Source organism: Geotrypetes seraphini, chromosome 1, assembly GCF_902459505.1.
Source record: "Geotrypetes seraphini chromosome 1, aGeoSer1.1, whole genome shotgun sequence".
Taxonomy (NCBI): Eukaryota; Metazoa; Chordata; class Amphibia; order Gymnophiona; family Dermophiidae; genus Geotrypetes; species Geotrypetes seraphini.
Genome location: NC_047084.1, coordinates 462,292,975 through 462,312,172, shown reverse-complemented (window position 1 = coordinate 462,312,172; position 19,198 = coordinate 462,292,975). Strand labels below are relative to the sequence as shown.

The window sequence follows — 19,198 nt, the reverse complement described above, 5'->3', positions numbered from 1 at the left end:
CATGACCAGCAGGTAGAGGCGGACAAAACTTTGGAATGGTACTTAATAGGTTACTCCCCCTAATTACCTCAGTTTGCCGAATAGCCAAGCAGAACTAAGAACTGTAAACAGAAATAAGACTCCGAACAGGAGTAACAATTAATATATCTGAATGCTGTTAGAAAATGCAAAGGAGTGATCCCAGCAAGAGAATGTCCCCACAGCTCGCCAGCCGAGCCACAGCCGCTGTTCTTCAATTCTCCCCGGCCCTAGAAAAATACTACCGTATTTTCACGCAAATAACACGCACCCGTATAAAACGCGCACACGTGTATAGCGCGCAGAAATCACGATAAGCACAAAAACTTTGGTATAACGCGCTCACGATTATACCGCGCATGCTGCCCGACTCTCCGTTCACCCCCTGACTTCCGTGCACTGCCCCGCCTCTCCGTGCGCTGTCCCGACTCTCCGTTCACCCCCCCTGACTTCCGTGCACTGCCCCGCCTCTCCGTGCGCTATCCCGACTCTCCGTTCACCCCCCCTGACTTCCGTGCACTGCCCCGCCTCTCCGTGCGCTGTCCCGACTCTCCGTTCACCCCCCCTGACTTCCGTGCACTGCCCTGACTTTCCGTGCGCTGTCCCGACTCTCCGTTCACCCCCCCTGACTTCCGTGCACTGCCCCGCCTCTCCGTGCGCTGTCCCGACTCTCCGTTCACCCCCCCCTGACTTCCGTGCACTGCCCCGCCTTTCCGTGCGCTGTCCCGACTCTCCGTTCACCCCCCCCCTGACTTCCATGCACTGCCCTGACTTTCCGTGCGCTGTCCCGACTCTCCGTTCACCCCCCCTGACTTCCGTGCACTGCCCTGACTTTCCGTGCGCTGTCCCGACTCTCCGTTCACCCCCCCCCCCGACGTCCGATTCATCCCCCCCCCCCCGGCAGGACCATTCGCACCCCCACCCCGAAGGACCGCCGACTCCCCGACAATATCGGGCCAGGAGGGAGCCCAAACCCTCCTGGCCACGGCGACCCCCTACCCCCACCCCGCACTACATTACGGGCAGGAGGGATCCCAGGCCCTCCTGCCCTCGACGCAAACCCCCCTCCCCCCCAACGACCGCCCCCCCCAAGAACCTCCGACCGCCCCCCCAGCCGACCCGCGACCCCCCTGGCGACCCCCACGACGCCCCCACCCCCCTTCCCCGTACCTTTGGTAGTTGGGCCAGAAGGGAGCCCAAACCCTCCTGGCCACGGCGACCCCCTAACCCCACCCCGCACTACATTACGGGCAGGAGGGATCCCAGGCCCTCCTGCCCTCGACGCAAACCCCCCCCCCCCCCCAACGACCGCCCCCCCCAAGAACCTCCGACCGCCCCCCCAGCCGACCCGCGACCCCCCTGGCGACCCCCACGACCCCCCCACCCCCCTTCCCCGTACCTTTGGTAGTTGGCCGGACAGACGGGAGCCAAACCCGCCTGTCCGGCAGGCAGCCAACGAAGGAATGAGGCCGGATTGGCCCATCCGTCCTAAAGCTCCGCCTACTGGTGGGGCCTAAGGCGCGTGGGCCAATCAGAATAGGCCCTGGAGCCTTAGGTCCCACCTGGGGGCGCGGCCTGAGACACATGGTCGGGTTTGGCCCATGTGCCTCAGGCCGCGCCCCCAGGTGGGACCTAAGGCTCCAGGGCCTATTCTGATTGGCCCACGCGCCTTAGGCCCCACCAGTAGGCGGAGCTTTAGGACGGATGGGCCAATCCGGCCTCATTCCTTCGTTGGCTGCCTGCCGGACAGGCGGGTTTGGCTCCCGTCTGTCCGGCCAACTTCCAAAGGTACGGGGAAGGGGGGTGGGGGGGTCGTGGGGGTCGGCCAGGGGGGTCGCGGGTCGGCTGGGGGGGCGGTCGGAGGTTCTTGGGGGGGGGACGGTCGTTGGGGGGGAGGGGGGTTTGCGTCGAGGGCAGGAGGGCCTGGGATCCCTCCTGCCCGTAATGTAGTGCGGGGTGGGGTTAGGGGGTCGCCGTGGCCAGGAGGGTTTGGGCTCCCTTCTGGCCCGATATTGTCGGGAAGTCGGCGGTCCTTCGGGGTGGGGGTGCGAGTGGTCCTGCCGGGGGGGGGGGGGGATGTATCAGACGTCGGGGAGTCGGCCGGGCAAGAGGGCTTGGGCTCCCTCTTGCTCCGATCGTGGATGCGGGTGCGGGTGGGAGCGCGTGCGAGTGGTCGTTCGGGGTGGGGGTGCGAGTGGTCCTGCTGGGGGGGTGAATCGGGCGTCGGGCGGGGTGGGAACTATGTTTTAAAACTTTCGTATACCGCGCTCACGCATATAACGCGCGAGGGGTATGCGCGGTAGGTAAAAACGCGTATAACGCGCGCGTTATATGCGTGAAAATACGGTAATACCCGCAGAAAAAACAAAATCTGCATGCACAACACCCACAAGAACAACATGACAATAGACAGGGTGGGGGTCCAATGCCGGTCTGGAGAAGCTAAAAGAAAGTAAATTAGCAGGTAAGAACCTAATTTCTCCTTCTTTAGCAACTCTCCAGACCGGCATAGGTTAATCTTACAAGCGGAATGTACCAAAGCAGTCCCCATCATGGACTCCTCCCTGAAGGGCTGACATGAGAACACGCTCAACGAACACTGTGTCGCAATGTGCCGGAAAATCTACATGGTAGCGTCTGACAAAGGAATGAAAGGAAAACCAAACAGCAGCCTTACAAATGTCCACTGGAGACACTAGCGAAGACTCAGGCCAAGAAGCCGTCTGACCCTGAGTGGAATGAGCTTCCATAAATTCCAGAACAGGCTTTTTCTGAAGATATGCTGAGGTAATAGTCTCCTTGATCCAATGCGCAATGGTAACCTTGGAAGCGCCATCCCTCTTATGAGGGCCCGCTAAAAGAACAAAGAGACGATCTGACTTTCTAATCTCCTGGGTCTTTTGGATATAAGAAGAAGAACCCGAAAAACATCCAACTTCTGCAACTGATTCTGCTTTGTATATCCATCCCGAGAACCCAACACTGGGAGGACCACTGACTGACTGACATGGAAAGGAGAAACTACTTTAGGCAGAAAGGAAGGAACAGTCCGCAAAATAACCCGCACCCTAGTAAACTCCAGGAACGGAGACCTACAAGAGAAAGCCTGCAACTCAGAAACACGTCTAGCAGAAGTGATTGCCACTAAAAAGACCGCTTTAAGAGTAGGGTCCTTCAATGTGCATGCCCCCAAAGGCTCAAAGGGTGGGTGCACCAGACAAAATTAAGATCCCAAGAAGGAACAGACAGTCTAACGGAAGGCTCGAGCAACTTGGCCACCCGCAAAAAATGATCCAGAATGGCAATCAAACACTGACCTTTTAACAAGCCACAAAAGGCTGCCAGCTAAGCCCAGAGAGACCAAGCCAGGCCCCTTTCCAAGCCAAATCAGAGGTCAGGTATGCAGCAGCCCCATGCCCAGGGCGGTACCTGTGGAAATCTCACAGACACCCCCGAGCAGTGCTACCCCGAACAGCTTGGCAAGCATGGTCTTCAGGCAGGCGGAGAACTTTAGAGTCCATCGGAGTTTGAACTAACTTGTCCAAAATCTCTGTAAACAACAAGGACCCCCGAAAATTTAGTGAGTTTAGTGTTGAACGCCGCATCTGCCGACCAAGCCCGAAGCCAGAAGGTCCAACGTGCACCCACACTGAAACCTATGGATTTGGCAGACATCCGCAAGAAGTCCTAGAAGGCATCAGAGGAAAGAGGCAGCCATCTCAATCTTTGCCACCTCCTGAAGCACAAAGGACCAGGATCAGACTCACTGTCAAGGACCTGCTTGGCCCACCGAAACATGGCACCAGCCACCAGTCCCCCACAAATAGCTGCCTGGACCCCCAAGGCGGACACATCAAAATTCTGTTTAAGAATAGTCTCCAACTTACGTTCCTCAGAATCCCATAAAACAGAACCGCAATAGCTGAGACCACTGCGTCCACCACTGGCGACTTTAAGGTAGCCCCATCCCCCACCGGGATGGGATACAAACAAGTCAAGGAGTGCACAAACCAAAAAGGCACCTCCGGCGAAGTCCACTGCGCCAGGATAATATCCAGAAAAAACGGATGTATCGGACAAGAGCGGGAAGCAGAGGAGATCCCCCCCAAAAAAGAGGGTTCTCCACACTCGGGAGGCGACGCCTCCTCAAAGCGCAACACCAAGGAGGATTTGCTGAATCAGATCTGGAAGTTCGCCCCTCTGAAAAAGGTGCACCACAAATGCCTCCTCGCTGGTAGAAAAAAATCAATTCCCCGGTACCAGCGGCTGTCCCCTCAAGAAGATCCTTTGCACTAAACATATTAAAATGGACCGCCTATAAAGATAGGTCAATAAATCATCTTACTAGTTCTCGCTATGACAGACAATCGGTGAATCAGCATTTACCAGGGTGGGTTCCAGAAACAGAGTGTGGCGTTACCAGAAAGAATATTAAAGGTAAGAACCTAATCTTTCATTCTTGTACAATCCCACTCTATTCCTGGACTAGTGGGACTCAGAGAAGTCCCGAAGGAGTCAGGTTGGGACTAAATGAGCCTGCTGCCAAACCGGAGGCATCAAAATCAGACACCTGCATCATCGCCTAGCAATCCTATAAGACCTGGTGAAAGCATGCAAAGAGGCAGGCAGGCAGTAGTCCTGCAAATCTCTTCCAAAGAGATTGCCAATGATTCTGGCCAAGAAAAGGAAAGTCCTCTATTAGAATGAGTCCTCACCAAAAAGGGGGGCTTCGTACTGGCCGCTACTGAAGCAGAGGAAATAGCTATACAGAACCATCTGGAAATAGAGTAGGCCGGCTTCCAAAGCACATTATGGTCTCGGGGCTAAAGGGTCTCCCGTACGAAGAAAGTGAGCAAATTGCAGCTCTACACTCGAAGAGCGTAGGGAGAGGGGAGACATGATTGAGATATTTAAATACATCACAGGACGGGTCGAGGTGGAAGATGAAGTCTTTCTTCTCAAGGGACCCTCGACAAGAGGACATCCGCTCAAACTCAGGGGAGGGAAGTTTCGTGGAGACGCCAGAAAGTACTTCTTCACGGAGAGAGTGATTGAGCATTGGAACAAGCTTCCAGTGCAGGTGGTCGAGGCACGCAGCATCCCAGACTTCAAGAACAAATGGGATACCTATGTGGGATCCCTACGAGGGTCAAGCCAAGGGATAGGGTCACTAGGGTATGGACTTGAATGAGCAGGTCAGTAGAGTGACAGTATAATTACAATTATACTTTAGGGGGTCAGTAGACTTAAGAGGGTGGGCAAATGGTGTGGGCAGACTTGATGGGCTGTAGCCCTTATCTGCCGTCATCTTTCTATGTTTCTATTATGGGCAGAACCCTCCAGCACAAACAGATAGTCCGAGACACTGAAGTCATTTGTCACCTCCAGATACTTCAAAGGGAGCCTGTGCACATTCAGGGACCACCCCACCCCATTCCTTGAACCAGAGGAAGAGGCAGGAAGCCGGACCTCCTGGGCCACATGGAAGATAGAAACCACTTGTAGAAGAAATGAGGGAACAGTGCGTAGACACGCCAGAATCAGAAATATGCAAAAAGGGAGCCTGGCAGGAAAGAGCCTGAAGTTTGGAAACCCTACAGGTAGAGGGAATGGCCACCAGAAAAAAAAACCCCCAGAAATGATCATGAGATCCATTAAGGTTCCAGAAGTTCATAAGTTTCAAGTTTATTATGTATTGATATACCGCTTTACTTAGCAAAGCGTTTTACATCTTTAGTGTTAAAAAATTAATTAAAAAGTCAGGGGAATGGACAAACTGATAGTAACTATTAAGACCAAAATTGAAACAAAGGGAGAAAGGGTAGAGATACAATATTAAAAATAAAAGGAAAAGGTACAGGAAAAACTCATCAGGGAAGTTGGGTCTTCTGGAACAAGCCTCTTTGATTGTTTTATTTATTTATTATCAATCATAAATCTCATAAGCGTCTTTGAAGAGAAAAGTTTTAAGATTAGTTTTTAAACTAGTTTCTTGACGTAGGGTTAGAGGAAGGGCGTTCCATAGTGTTGACACAGCTACCGAATAAATGGTTTTTCATATTGTATCGTAAAACAGCCGTCGTATTGAGGGGATAGTCAGTCAGAAGATGTTGCTGAGATGATCTCAGTGATCTTGAGGATTCGTAAGGAATTAAGAGCCTTTCAATGAACATGGGGGAGTGATTGAGTTGAATTTTAAATGCTAATAAGAGTTTTGAATGAGATGTGATAGGTAACCAATGAGCTTTTTTAAGAAGAGGGGAAACATTGTCAAATTTTTTTGCCTTAAAGATAGCTGTATTTTGAATTATCTGTAATCTCCTGATCTGTTTTCGGATGATTCCCTGTTAGAGGGAATTTCAGTAGTCTAAGGTGGAAATGACCAAGGAATGGATAAGGATATTGAGAGATTTGGAGTCTAGAAGAAATGAAATAGAACATATCATCCTTAAAGAAACATTTTTGCACTACAGAGCTGATTTGGGCTAAAGAGTGGAAGACCAGGTTGAGATGTCAAACCTGGACATGACAGCCATGGGGGGAGAGGAGGGGCCCACAGCCTCAGTGTGCCCCACAGAAAACAGACACCCAGCACAGCCGACACCCAGCACAGTAAGCAACCGACACCTCTCAGACTCTGACAAGGCCTTGATAAGCCAGTTGTCTAAACACAGGTGAACAAGAACTTCTAGGGTGTGCAGATGAACTGATGCCGCAACCACCACCACTCTAGGTCGAGGTCCTGGTCCAACCTGAAGGGCAGTGCTACAAACCAATAATGCTGCTACAGAATGTAGAACCTCAGGAATATCCTGTAGTCTGGAAACATGGAGATTGACTTCCATCAGATCCAGGGATGTCAAAAAGTTCCCCCAGAACCACCGAGGCACTCATTGAATGTACGGTCTTCATCTGGAAACAAGGCACCCCCAGCACTGCTCCCAGGATTACTGACACGATGAAGCATATTGAGAAACTGCCACAGCCTGAGTCTTGCTCTAGAACAGGCTCTATGGCTCCAATGTCTAGCACCTGCCGAGACTGGCCTCCACCTGGGCCACCTTTACAAGCCGCCCTGCCAGGAAAACCAGGAAAAAAAAAATCTGCCAGGGGATGACAAAACCCAAGCTTGTAGCTATCCTGAAGGATCTTCAGGACCCAGTGGCCCAAGGTGATGGCCTACCATTCCGTTAAGGAGCCAAGGGCCATCCTCCGATTTGCAGAGGGCAGCCAAAGGCCTGGAGTCAAAAGTGCTTAATAGAGGGCGCTGTCAGACAGCTCCCTGTGGACTGGCACTGGGAACTACCGAACCTCTGCCTGGCAGGCTACGAAGAGGGCTGCCCAGAGAAGGCCTGACAGGAACGACTAAAGGGATAAGGACTTGGGCCTTTGGCCCTGCACATTAGCCATAAGGTCATCCAGACCTGTGTCAAACAGAAATTACCCTTAGAAAAGCAACAGGACTACTGCCGGAACCACACCATCTGACGCACCAAAATGGCAGAGGCCGAAAGCTTGCTAAATCCTTTGAGCATATCGTACAGGGCATCTGCTAGTTAGTCCACCCCTGAGATCAGGAAGGCAAGATTCTGGACCACAAAAGTGGCAGGATAATGGTGGAGTAGAAAATGGCAAGATCTGGCACACAGAGGAGGTGGCTGTTGCAATCATGGCAGCCACTGAGTCAAATAAAGCACGCGAAGAGAAAATCCTCTCAGCGGTCCTGAACATCCTTTTCAGCACCATCCACCACTGGGGAGGAATGGCAGCCTGTGCCACTGAGCAATCAACTGTCGGGGACGCAAAGCGCTGGTTAAAATTTAAAATAAAAGTGCCCATCAAGCAGAGCCAAGACATGGCCCCGACACATTCTAAGGGGCCCACATATCACTGAGTATCCCCACCACTCAGACGAGAACATTCCGCAGTGACAGACTGCCCAACCTCCAGCTTCAACTCCTGGAGGGACCAAGATAAAATCCACCAGATGTGCAGGCTTAAAGAGCTCCACACCGTGGGAACCTCCCCCAGAATCGGAGAGAGGGGAAATCTAGGTCTTGAAGATCCGCAAGGCCTGCAACATCTCCCCTGAGGTAGTGCCCGCCTGTGTAAGCAAAGGCATGGACAGGGTGTCCCAATCGAGCATGGAAACAGCTGGTGCATTAGCATGGACTCCTGCGGGGGAGCATGGCACAATCCCTGTGTCCTGGGAAGCAGGGGTCCTCACAGCCAAAGAGGATGCCTGCAGAGAGGTGGCTGGCATAAAGACTATTGGTAATAAGCCTGATTCCACATGTTGAAAAAAATGCGGGGAAAAATCCATCATCCAGGGCAGGAGCCACCTCCTGCGGTCCCTACTCAAAAATCTTGGGGGGACTTGTAAGCTTTGGTCACTGAATCATGGTTGTGTTGCACCAGAATGGCAATTGCAGGGCCTGCTTTCAACCTTTTTCACGTGCCTCCAGGCAGGAACAGCACTAGGACCCCATTCAGAGGTCGAGGGTACTTGGGCCAATAAAATTTCACCTCCCTCCCTGCAACGCACGTGGAACACAGCTGCTTGCCGAATGGCATTCCACAGCAAATAGTGCATGAGTTCACCTAATCATGCCCTGGAGGAGTCCATCTGAGCATTTTTATTTTAAAAACGAAGCTTGCAGAGGCTAACTTTTAAATCAGATTGGGAAAATCCAAGATGACTACCGCAGATGCTATTTTTAGCATAAAATAGCCGAGAAAAGCACAGGAGCTATCTAAAAATGGCAATTTTATGATTTTAGGGGGGAAGGCACACTCCCAAGCCATATATCACTCCCTTTTAAAGGCCCCCCCCAATAAATCGCTGATTCAGACTGTCAGCTTTTTACTCACTGTGCTACGTTCTGCCTTGAACTGCTACAAGAGAAGCTGAATGCTTATAGGGATACAAGTACTTCAAGCATAGGGAGATCCTCTGCCTCAAAAAGCATGCAAACTGGAATGCTGATCTGACTGCTCCACTGGCCTGGCATACATGGCCGGGGACCTCCGTCACCCTCAGACACGCTGTGCACACGCCTGGTGGAGGAATGTAGTCGGCCCTGGGAATGTCTGCAAAGAGCCACACAGTTTGCACTTGACCCACTAGCAGATGAACCTAGGGTGAGCAAGCTCCCAATGAAACAGTCCCCAAGCCCCGATTCGAAGTGTAGGCTGTCCAGAGGTATGCTGACAAGCAGCCAATCCCCTGAAACAGACTTTGCGTAGTCTACGATTCCTATAGCCAGAGCTGCCCCTGTGGGGAACTCACAAAGGTGGAATCCACAAACAAAACTGGCTTTAAATAAAAATAAACACGAGCAGAGAAAACAAGCTCCTAGTCTGACTTGTAGGAAAGAAACTGGATTCGGGGGGAGGGGGGATAGCAGTCCTGAGGTAAGAGAGAGGGGCTCAAGACTCTGCTTAATGAGGCTCCCTACAAGCTGTCTGGCAACCAAAGCAAAATAACCCACTAGTCCAGGAACACAGTGGGATTGTACAAGAACAATGTTTTATCAACATACTTGTACAGCAGTATATGTAATGAAAGATTAAAATCTCGATTAGCTCTTCAAATAGTATAAACCTACACAATCAGGCCCTTGTCTGTGAGCTAAAGGATAATCAATAATGGATTTTGGAGAGAATGAAAAAGTTCAGTTTAAAAAGGAATCTTGATTATTATATATGCAAGGACAAGGAAAGAATGTCAAACACGTGAGCAACAGAACATATGTTTAGTCCTAAGGAGTAAGTGATGCTAAACATACCCTCCCATCAATGTGAAATCAGCCACATTTTCCCTTTTAACATTTCCTCAGAAGCCCACAAAAATTAATCACATTTAGAAATATTTTAAATGTTTCTGTACTTAGTAGTAAATTGTGCATGTAACTGGAATAGTACAACAAAAATACACTTATTACTATCATTTCCCCTGCCCCCTAAAAAAAATAGGATTTACATTTGCTGTCAAAATACTGGAAAAGCATACTTGAACATGCAGGATGTTCTTGTTGAAAATCTGGCAGGGCCTGAGAACATTTACCATAAAAATTTAGACGCTACTGCTCACTTTTACCCATCCCTCCAATTCTGTCCCCAGTTTAAAAGCTTTTAGCTATTCCGATTTACTAAGGTTCTTTTACCTATTCTGTGTCTATGGACAAAACCTTTAGTAAAAACAGTCCCTTAAGGTGCCTCTGCAAAATCACTGGCAGAAGCCAGCAATTTCTCTACCTAAAGCATACTGTCAGCTGTGTAACACCAGCCTTGATAGGTGAAGCAAAAAGGAAAATGCCTCCGTTTACATCTCACCATGGCCTGAGCCCCCACGAGTCTCATATATATTATATACAGTAGTCTGTTCTTGTTATTCACGGTAGTATGGTTCCTGAAAATGTTTACGATCCGCGAAATCGCAAATAACGAAATGCTGGCTCTATGGGAAAATAGAAGAGGTTCCAGCAATATACATTGTGCCTCAAATCATGGAACGTGAACAATGGATCCTACTGGGAAATAGGGTTAGGCTTCTGCATAGGATAGCACTTGGAGTACCTGTAATTCCCTCTCCAGACCCTTGGGGGCCATATCTGGAAGCAAACACCTGATCGTGAGATGAAAGTAAAAACAAAGAAAGCTTTTTTTAAACCAGCCCACAAATACATTGGCACAAATGGGGTATATTGGTAGTAATTGATGCAACTGCGGATGCGCAAACTGCCTAACACTAACAGACTGTCTAACACTTCAAAATCTAAGTGTTCCAAAGCTTGTGCAGATGAGGACAGAGCTCAACGATGGAGCAGGGACAGAACTCACAGGGATGGGACAGGGACAAATTCGTCCCTGTATCATTTTCTAATGCATACCCCACCCCTTCACCACGTTCATATATACATAATACACACTCCCATCTTCACTATGCCTCTTTCTGGATCTTGCTTCCTAACAGTCACTCCCAGGCAACTGATCTGCTCCAGTATCTGCCCTATTTGTAGAGCTGCTTCAGTGCAGAGAAGTTCAGACTGGTCTCAAAGTTTATTTATTTATCTGAAGTCCAGTGAGATGTCCCAAACTTTCTGCAGTGTGTGGCTCAAAACAGGGCTGGCTTAACTTAGGACCAGGTAAGGCTCTGGCTTAGGGTGCTGGCACCAAACATCCAGGGACGCAACATCACCAGCTCATAAGTTAAGCCGAGATGTGACCTAAACACTCTCCTCCTCCAATGCTGATGCCCAGTCCTTACAGAATACGGCTTCATAGGCCAGCTGCCACAAGGAGGAGGGCAAGTGCCAGAATCAATATCAGTGTCAGAGGAAGGAGGTCCCTACTTCCTTTTGACACTGCTGCTGATACTGACCCTCACCCTCCCTCCTCATACATTTTGTCAAGAGCAGGTAGTAGCATCAGAGGAGATAACTAGAGGGAGGAGGGGAGATCAGGGCATGGGTGACAAAACAGAAGCATGCTCAGGGCACCCTAATATTTTGAGACAGCCCTGGGCTCAAACTTACATTCAGCCCAATGGTGATGCAGACCTATGAGATACACTATTTGTGAAGCAGCTTTACAAAACACAACATTTGGGGACATTGAATCCTAGATGCAATTTCAAGGCAACGTGACCACCTGGGATTTGTTGAGCACTATTCTATATCATACTATTTTACCTCAATTGCCTATAGTTTCTGAAGTTGTTAAATGAATTTAATACCACAGTCACTTTTTTTTTTAAGCAAACCTTTTGTGATTAACACTTTAAATTTTGTTTAATTCATATCACTTTGTTTCTGACTAATAATAAGTCCACCTTGGTACTAAAGCAGTGGTCTCAAACTCAAACCCTTTGCAGGGCCACATTTTGGATTTGTAGGTACTTGGAGGGCCTCAGAAAAAAAATAGTTAATGTCTTATTAAAGAAATGACAATTTGGAATGAGGTAAAACTTTATAGTTTATAAATCGTTCCTTTTGGCTAAGTCTTAAAAATAATATTGTCATTTATAGCTAGAGGCATATGATCAAGAAACTATTTTATTTTACTTTTGTGTTTATGATAAACATACCAAGGGCCACAAAATAGTACCTGGTGGGCCGCATGTGGCCGGCCATGAGTTTGAGACCACTGTTCTAAAGCAACATACAAACCAAATGGCCCATAGATTGTTTGAAAAATATATTCCACTCAAGCTTTCTTGGGTCAAAAAAGTCTGTCCTTATCTTATTAGAATAACCAGAAAAGATCTTTCATCATATCAGAATGTATAAAAGCATTAAGTTTCAGAGTGCCTTATTTTGGGTACCTGGTGTACAGAATTATCATTAATTTTTACCATCTCATACCCAGGGTTCAAGTCCCACTGCAGATCCTTGTGACCTTTAAGACAACTCTCCATCGCTTAAGAGAACTAAATCGGAACAAAAATACCAAGCCAATGGAGAGTTTAAAATTACTATATTATAGGGCAGGCTTGATGGACCGTTCAGAACTTTATATGCTGTCATTTACTATGTTTAATTTCTGTTGGTTACTAATCCTGGCGCCCTCCAACCTCTCGATAAACTAGTTCTTCCGTGACCCTCCCTTTACCTCCCTTTGAGTTCTAGCCCTTTCTTTTCCTATGCAGCCTAGAGGCGGACAGCACAGCGGAAGTCCTCCGGAGACTCATGTACAAATTTTAGACTGCCAGGATTTCCTCCAAGTCTAATTATACCTACAGAAATTTTTCTCGCCACCAACAATGCACACACCCAGCTCAGGAGAGAAGCGCCTTATCCACAGCGAGAACACAAACAAAAGGGAGAGGCAGCAGGATCCCGATGAGAAGGTGAAGAGCCCGACCACAAAACCCGAGCTAAAGCAGCCAGTGAAGGCCGGTGTGTTCAGCACCAGAAAAGAAGCGGCACGGACGGCACAGCTAAGACCCTCGGAAATACAGCCCAAAACTCCGGGAAAGAGGGGAGCGGAGGCCAGACCACGCCCTGACCACAGGAAGGAAGACGAACACACGCCCTAAAGGCCGAGGGGGGTCCTCCAAGCAGACCGCAGCAAATTACCACCAATCACAGCAATCCCCTAAGGCCGGAAAACTCAGACCCGACCAATCACAACGGGCAAAGAGAGGAGACACACCGGTACACGCATGCGCGCTCAGAGGGAATGAAAACTATCTATCGCCAATAGGAACGCTTCCCTTCCTTACCGTCAGGAACCGTAGGCAATTTCACAAGGCGATAAGAACCGCCCTACTCCTACCCGCGCGCACGTGCAAAACAAACAAAAGTGGGAAGAGGGGGGGGGGGGGTGTCGCGCGCTCCTCAAAATTAACGACTATGGTAGCGCATGCGTAGTCACACCAAGAACAGGAAGCGCCTGCCAGCTTCCCTACCTACAATATTAACCGCCACGGTACTTTTAAAGAAAACGCTAAAATTCTCACCTATAATACTCGAGTACTGAGAAATCCAAAACACCTCGTCTTTGATTATCGTCTCTCTTTCTCTACCTCACGTCACTCGAGTTCCCTCTTTCAATCGCCCTTTTTCTTTCCTTCCTGAACAGCTACAATCCACCTCCTTTTCCTCTCTGCGGACTTCAGGCGCGCCACGGCTCCACAAACCAATCAGAAAGCATTTCATACGCCGACTGACGACATCGAAAACCAATAGGGACTTGAGGAGAGAAGGCGATTCCCGGATGTAAGACACAGCTGCAAGGGGGCGGGCCCATCTGCGGAAATAGCTGTATATATGACGTAGGAGGGTTTTTTTTCTCTCTCTCGATAAACGTTTTATTGATTTTTGCTGACAGGTTTCGTTAGTTGGTTACCTTTACTTATGTCTTAACTCAAAATATGTTTTATTTTTACATACATGTATAAACGATTTTCTTTAACAAAGTAGCAGAATATAGACCAATAGGAATGTAAATCCACGTGCCTGTTAAATACAATACTAAACAAAAAGAAAGCATCGCAGTTTTAAGGCCAATATGAGTCCCTTAGTGAGAGTTAGTTAATACCAGCTAACGAAAAAAACTCCCTTTTGCCCCATGGTGAGGGTTGGTTTAATAACAAAACAAAGGGGCAAGACAAGTCCACAGCGGAAGTACCCCCCCCCCCCCCCCAAATAAATAAATAATAGGGAACAAAGCCTGTATAAAGATAAAGTACCTGGAAGATGACAGAAAAAATGAGGGGAAAAAAAAATTTCCTCCAGTGCAATAGGCGAGACCCTATGGCCACATGCTATTTGCAGGAGGAAACCGGCTTTTCTTTTTTATTCATAATTCAACACAATGATTATTGAATAAAACAAAGCGTCTTATCACATTAAAAATTATAAACAAATTGAGTAATTCCAAGCATCATCACAAATTATAATTTTTAAGACTCTTAAATTCAGAAGACAATTCACATATCAGAAGGAATAATAAACGACAAATTTAAATTTCAATAAGAATTATAGTAGTGGCTCTGAAGGAATCACTCTGGGACTGGTTTTCCTGAGTGTTGAACTTAGTTTTCTCTTTAATAAAATACTGAATTATGTTTAGCTGCAGACCTAACTTATCTCATGTCCTAGCCTGCCTGCACTGGGTGTTTTAGCACAGGCATACACAATATTGAATTCCGCCCTCCTGGACATGTAACAGAAAGACTGCAGGGCTTAAATAAATGATCTGCTAGTGACAGCTTAGGACCAATGATTGTTAAGAAAAGTCACACGTGAAAAGTTTTTTCTAGAATTCAGTTGTATAGCCAGAAAAATGAGTAAATATCTCTCTGGTTTCGGGACTTCTGAAGCTGCCAACTTGGTGCTCGGGAGTCGCATTTATGCTGAATATACCCTGGTGCTTTCTTCAAGTCTCTAATTATTGTGTCTGAGTGACCGTTCATCTCAACCTCATTTATTTCATATGGACTAGCTCACTTGACTCCCTGCATTACTACCCCCTTTCCTTCTAGAAAACATTGTAATTGGGAGTGTTCATAAAAAATCATGAATTTTGATCTAAATAGATCATACATTTACAGGGATACCATAATTGGAATTTTGCACCCAATGCTTTCACATTTTCTTGAATCTCCAGGAATCTTTTCCTTCTTGTTTGTGTGGATCTTGCAACATCCGGAAATATGGAAATTTTGTTATTCAAAAAAGGAGACTTCTTTAAGCCTAAAAAAAAGGCGAAGAAGTGCTTCCTTATCTTGTTGGAATCTAAATGTTACAAGAAACGTTGTACCCAACTTCCTCATGAGAATTTGCCAATATATTGGAAAGGTCCAGTGGACTTAAGGATGCTGCTTGAGGCAGTTTAGAGGGGGAAGATTTTTTTTTTTAACAGCAACAGGCAAAAAAATATATATATTTTGTGAAGAGGCGGAAGCCGAGGAGACAAAATCAAGATGGTGACGAGAGTGGATGCCTGAAAGAGACGCTCTGCTAAATCACCCTTATCGGCATTGCTGAACAATCCCCATATTTGAATATGAGGAAGAGGAAGGGAGCTCCTCGTACTAACCCTCCAGTAATAGCGGCGACCCCACAACGGCTGATTCAGACGACTATAGAGGGAGCTTTTTTGCGATCAGGTGAACTTGCTATTGCTACTTTGGGGGAGAGCCCGAGTTCTTCAGGCAAACTCAGCTTACAGGAACAGCTAGTGCTAAGCCCAGAGCAAAGGTCAGCTCCACCCCAACCAGGAAGGAAGCCAGTGGAGGGAGTGTCTGATGAGTCGAAGCCCAGACAGATTTTGGACCTCAGTGTTGGAGGGCCAGCTATACCAACCTCACCAGGGGATGGAGCGTCAGGAGAAACACATCAATTACCCCACACCAGGGCAGAGGTGAGAGGTCCTACTGGTGGGTCTAACATCAATTTTGGGGTTTTGGAGAGACCTGATAACATCGATTTGGAAGCTTCATGGCAGGCCATTTCAGTTATGGATGCAAATCTTAAGCTATCCTTTTCTAATTTAAACACAGATTATGAGACTATTTCTTCCAAGGTAGAGCAGCAGGGTTTGGCTCTAAAAAAAAGCAACTGAGAAATTGGAAAAACAGGAAGAAAAATTGTCAGAAATAAAAGCTTTAGAAACTGAGTTGGTTAAAGAAAAAACTAATATTTCAAGAAAAATGGTAAACTTTGAAAATCAATTGAGGAGAAATAATTTGATTCCTGAATTTCCCTAAATGTCCCTTGATTGCACCTGTGGAGATGGCAAGGAAATAAATACTTTAAGGAAATTTTGGCTATTCCATCAGAATTCTTGTAACCTATGACAATTCTTATGTAAAGTTACAATTCTTGTAACTTCCTGGTAAATCTTATGTAATCCGCCTTGAACTGCAAGGTAATGGCAGAATAGAAATCACTAATGTAATATAATGTAAAATTTGCCTCCTATTGTGAGAGCTATCTTCAATTAAAGAAACCTGTGGTGGTATTAACTCCTAATGGGAATCAAGGAGAAAATGGGACAGATTTCAATTTAACAAATCTATATATATAAAATAGGAGGTATGTATGTGTGTATGTATGTATGTGCCACGATCACGCAAAAACGGCTTGACCGATTTGAACGAAACTTGGTATGCTGATCCCTCACTACCTGGGATGATATGTTCTGGGGGTCTCTCGGCCCACCTGCACACGTGGGCGGAGTTACAAACATAACATCAGATTTCACCCATTCATGTCAATGGAAAAATAGTAAAAAGCTGCCATTCTCACCGTACTTCAAAAACGGCTTGACCGATTTCAACGAAACTTGGTATGCATATCCCTCACTACCTGGGGTGATATGTTCTGGGGGTCTCGCGGCCCACCTGCACACGTGGGCGGAGCTGCAAACAGAAAATCAGATTTCACCCATTCATGTCAATGGAAAAAATGTAAACAGCTGCCATTCTCACAGTAAATCAAAACCGGCTTTACCGATTTGAACGAAACTTGGTATGCTGATCCCTCACTACCTGGGGTGATATGTTCTGGGGGTCTCGCGGCCCACCTGCACATGTGGGCGGAGCTACAAACATAAAATCAGATTTCACCCATTCATGTCAATGGAAAAAATGTAAAAAGCTGCCATTCTCTCAGTAATTCCAACTACCTGGGGTGATATGTTCTGGGAGTCTCTCGGCCCACCTGCACACGTGGGCGGAGCTACAAACAGAACATCAGATTTCACCCATTCATGTCAATGGAAAAAAAGTAAAAAGCTGCCATTCTCACAGTACTTCAAAAACGGCTTGACCGATTTGAACGAAACTTGGTATGCAGATCCCTCACTACCTGGGGTGATATGTTCTGGGGGTCTCGCGGCCCACCTGCACACGTGGGCGGAGCTACAAACAGAAAATCAGATTTCACCCATTCACGTCAATGGAAAAATTGTACACAGCTGCCATTCTCACAGTACATAATAAATGGCTTGACCGATTTGATCGAAACTTGGTATGCAGATCCCTCACTACCTGGGGTGATATGTTCTGGGGGTCTCTTCACCCAAGAATTTATATGTTCTTGCTCCTGGAGGTGAAACTAAAAATGTTGTTTATAATCAAGTTTTGTGTTTGTTGTATTGTATTCATTTTGTCAAATATTTCGCATTATAATTTGATTATTGTACTTTTTATAAAGCTGTAAAAATATAATTTCATTCACCACTATAAAGTATCTTTATTTGAATCCATTTACTGTGTTATTGCTATAATTAAATACCCGTGCAACGTCGGGTCATCAGCTAGTTTCCTATAGAACTCTTTGGAGGTTATTACAGAGAGAAAAACATTGCTGTTAACGCTTGCTTTGGAAAGTGATAGGGAGTATATACTACAAATGTATTTCCATCATATAAATGATCAGTTCTTGGGTTCTAATGTTTGTGTATTTCCAGATTTATCTCAGAAATCCCAAAGGCGGAGGAAGGAATTCTTGGCATTGCAGCCAAGAATCCTCAACTTGGGAGGTATTTCTATTAAAGTTTCCTGTAAAATGTTTTATTACATATTAAAATAAGAATTACCTGTTTTTTGAACCCAAGGAACTGTTAGAATTGATAGAATCAAAAGAACAAAGTGTATCTGTAGCTCATGAAGTGTAACCTGACATAAACCGGCTGTAGGATATGCAGAGTATTGCCATTCTTTCGTTAGTTTTTAAATTTACACAGATTTTATTTTTTCCTAATCTAATCTAATCCTTAGGTTTGTATACCGCATTATCTCCACATTCGTAGAGCTCGACGCGGTTTACAGTAGGAGAAATAGGAAGGAACTACAACAGAGGGTTAGAGGTAGAAGTGTGAAGAAAATTTAGAGGACTTGGGATGCCAAGATATAAGAGTTTCCTTGATTCCTAAATTGGAGGGAGGACTTACATTTTTTGAGAAAAATCAGGTTTTCAGATGTTTGCGGAAAACTTGGAGAGAGCTCAAGTTCCGAAGAGGGGAGGTAAGGTTGTTCCAGAGCTCAGTGATTTTGAAGTGGAGGGAGGTCCCTAGCTTTCCTGTGTGGGAAATGCCTTTTAGCGAGGGGAAGGATAGTTTTAATTTGTGGGAGGATCTGGTGGTATTAGGGTTTGAGGAATTCCAAGAAAGAGGGATAAAGGGAGGGAGGATACCATATAGGATTTTGAAAGTTAAACAGGTGCATTTATAGTGGATCCTGGCGATTATCGGAAGCCAGTGGAGCTTGGCCAGGAGCGGGGAGACATGGTCAAATTTACTTTTAGCGAAGATGAGCTTGGCCGCGGCATTCTGAATCCGTTGGAGTCTGTCAAGGTTTTTCTTAGTTAGGCTTAAGTAGATAGAGTTGCATAGTCCAATCTGGAGAGGATGATGGATTGGACAAGGAGGGTAAAATGTTTTTGATGGAAGCAGGATCTAACTTTCCTCAGCATGTGAAGGCTGAAAAAGCATTTTTTTTACCAAGGATTGGAGGTGGTCATTGAAGGACAATGTGGAATCAATGATGATGCCCAAGACCTTGCTCGAGAACTCAAGCTGCAGAGAGGAGCCGGTGGGTAGGTGATCTAGTTTTGGACCGAGCCAAAGAAGTCTTGTTTTGGACTCATTCAATTTCATTTGCACAGTGTGGGCCCAGGATTGTAGGTTCATTATACAAGAGGATATGTTCTTAGACAGGTCGGTGAGG

General features: G+C 46.8%; 1 protein-coding gene across 5 annotated transcripts in view; it reads right to left on the bottom strand.

Moving 5' to 3' along the window:
* The window catches only part of LOC117349547 (rho-related GTP-binding protein RhoA-A), a 55,589-nt gene extending 41,898 nt beyond the window's left edge, over positions 1-13,691 (bottom strand). Inside the window, exon 1 of one of the 5 annotated variants that reach the window (XM_033923123.1) lies at positions 13,547-13,691. The gene's annotated coding sequence lies outside the window, so the exon portion shown is untranslated. Of the gene's footprint in view, positions 1-12,758; positions 13,123-13,243; positions 13,269-13,480 lie in introns of those variants that run through there. The other 4 variants (XM_033923104.1, XM_033923139.1, XM_033923112.1 and 1 more) reach the window with 4 other exon arrangements.
* Between the last annotated feature and the right edge of the window lie 5,507 nt (positions 13,692-19,198).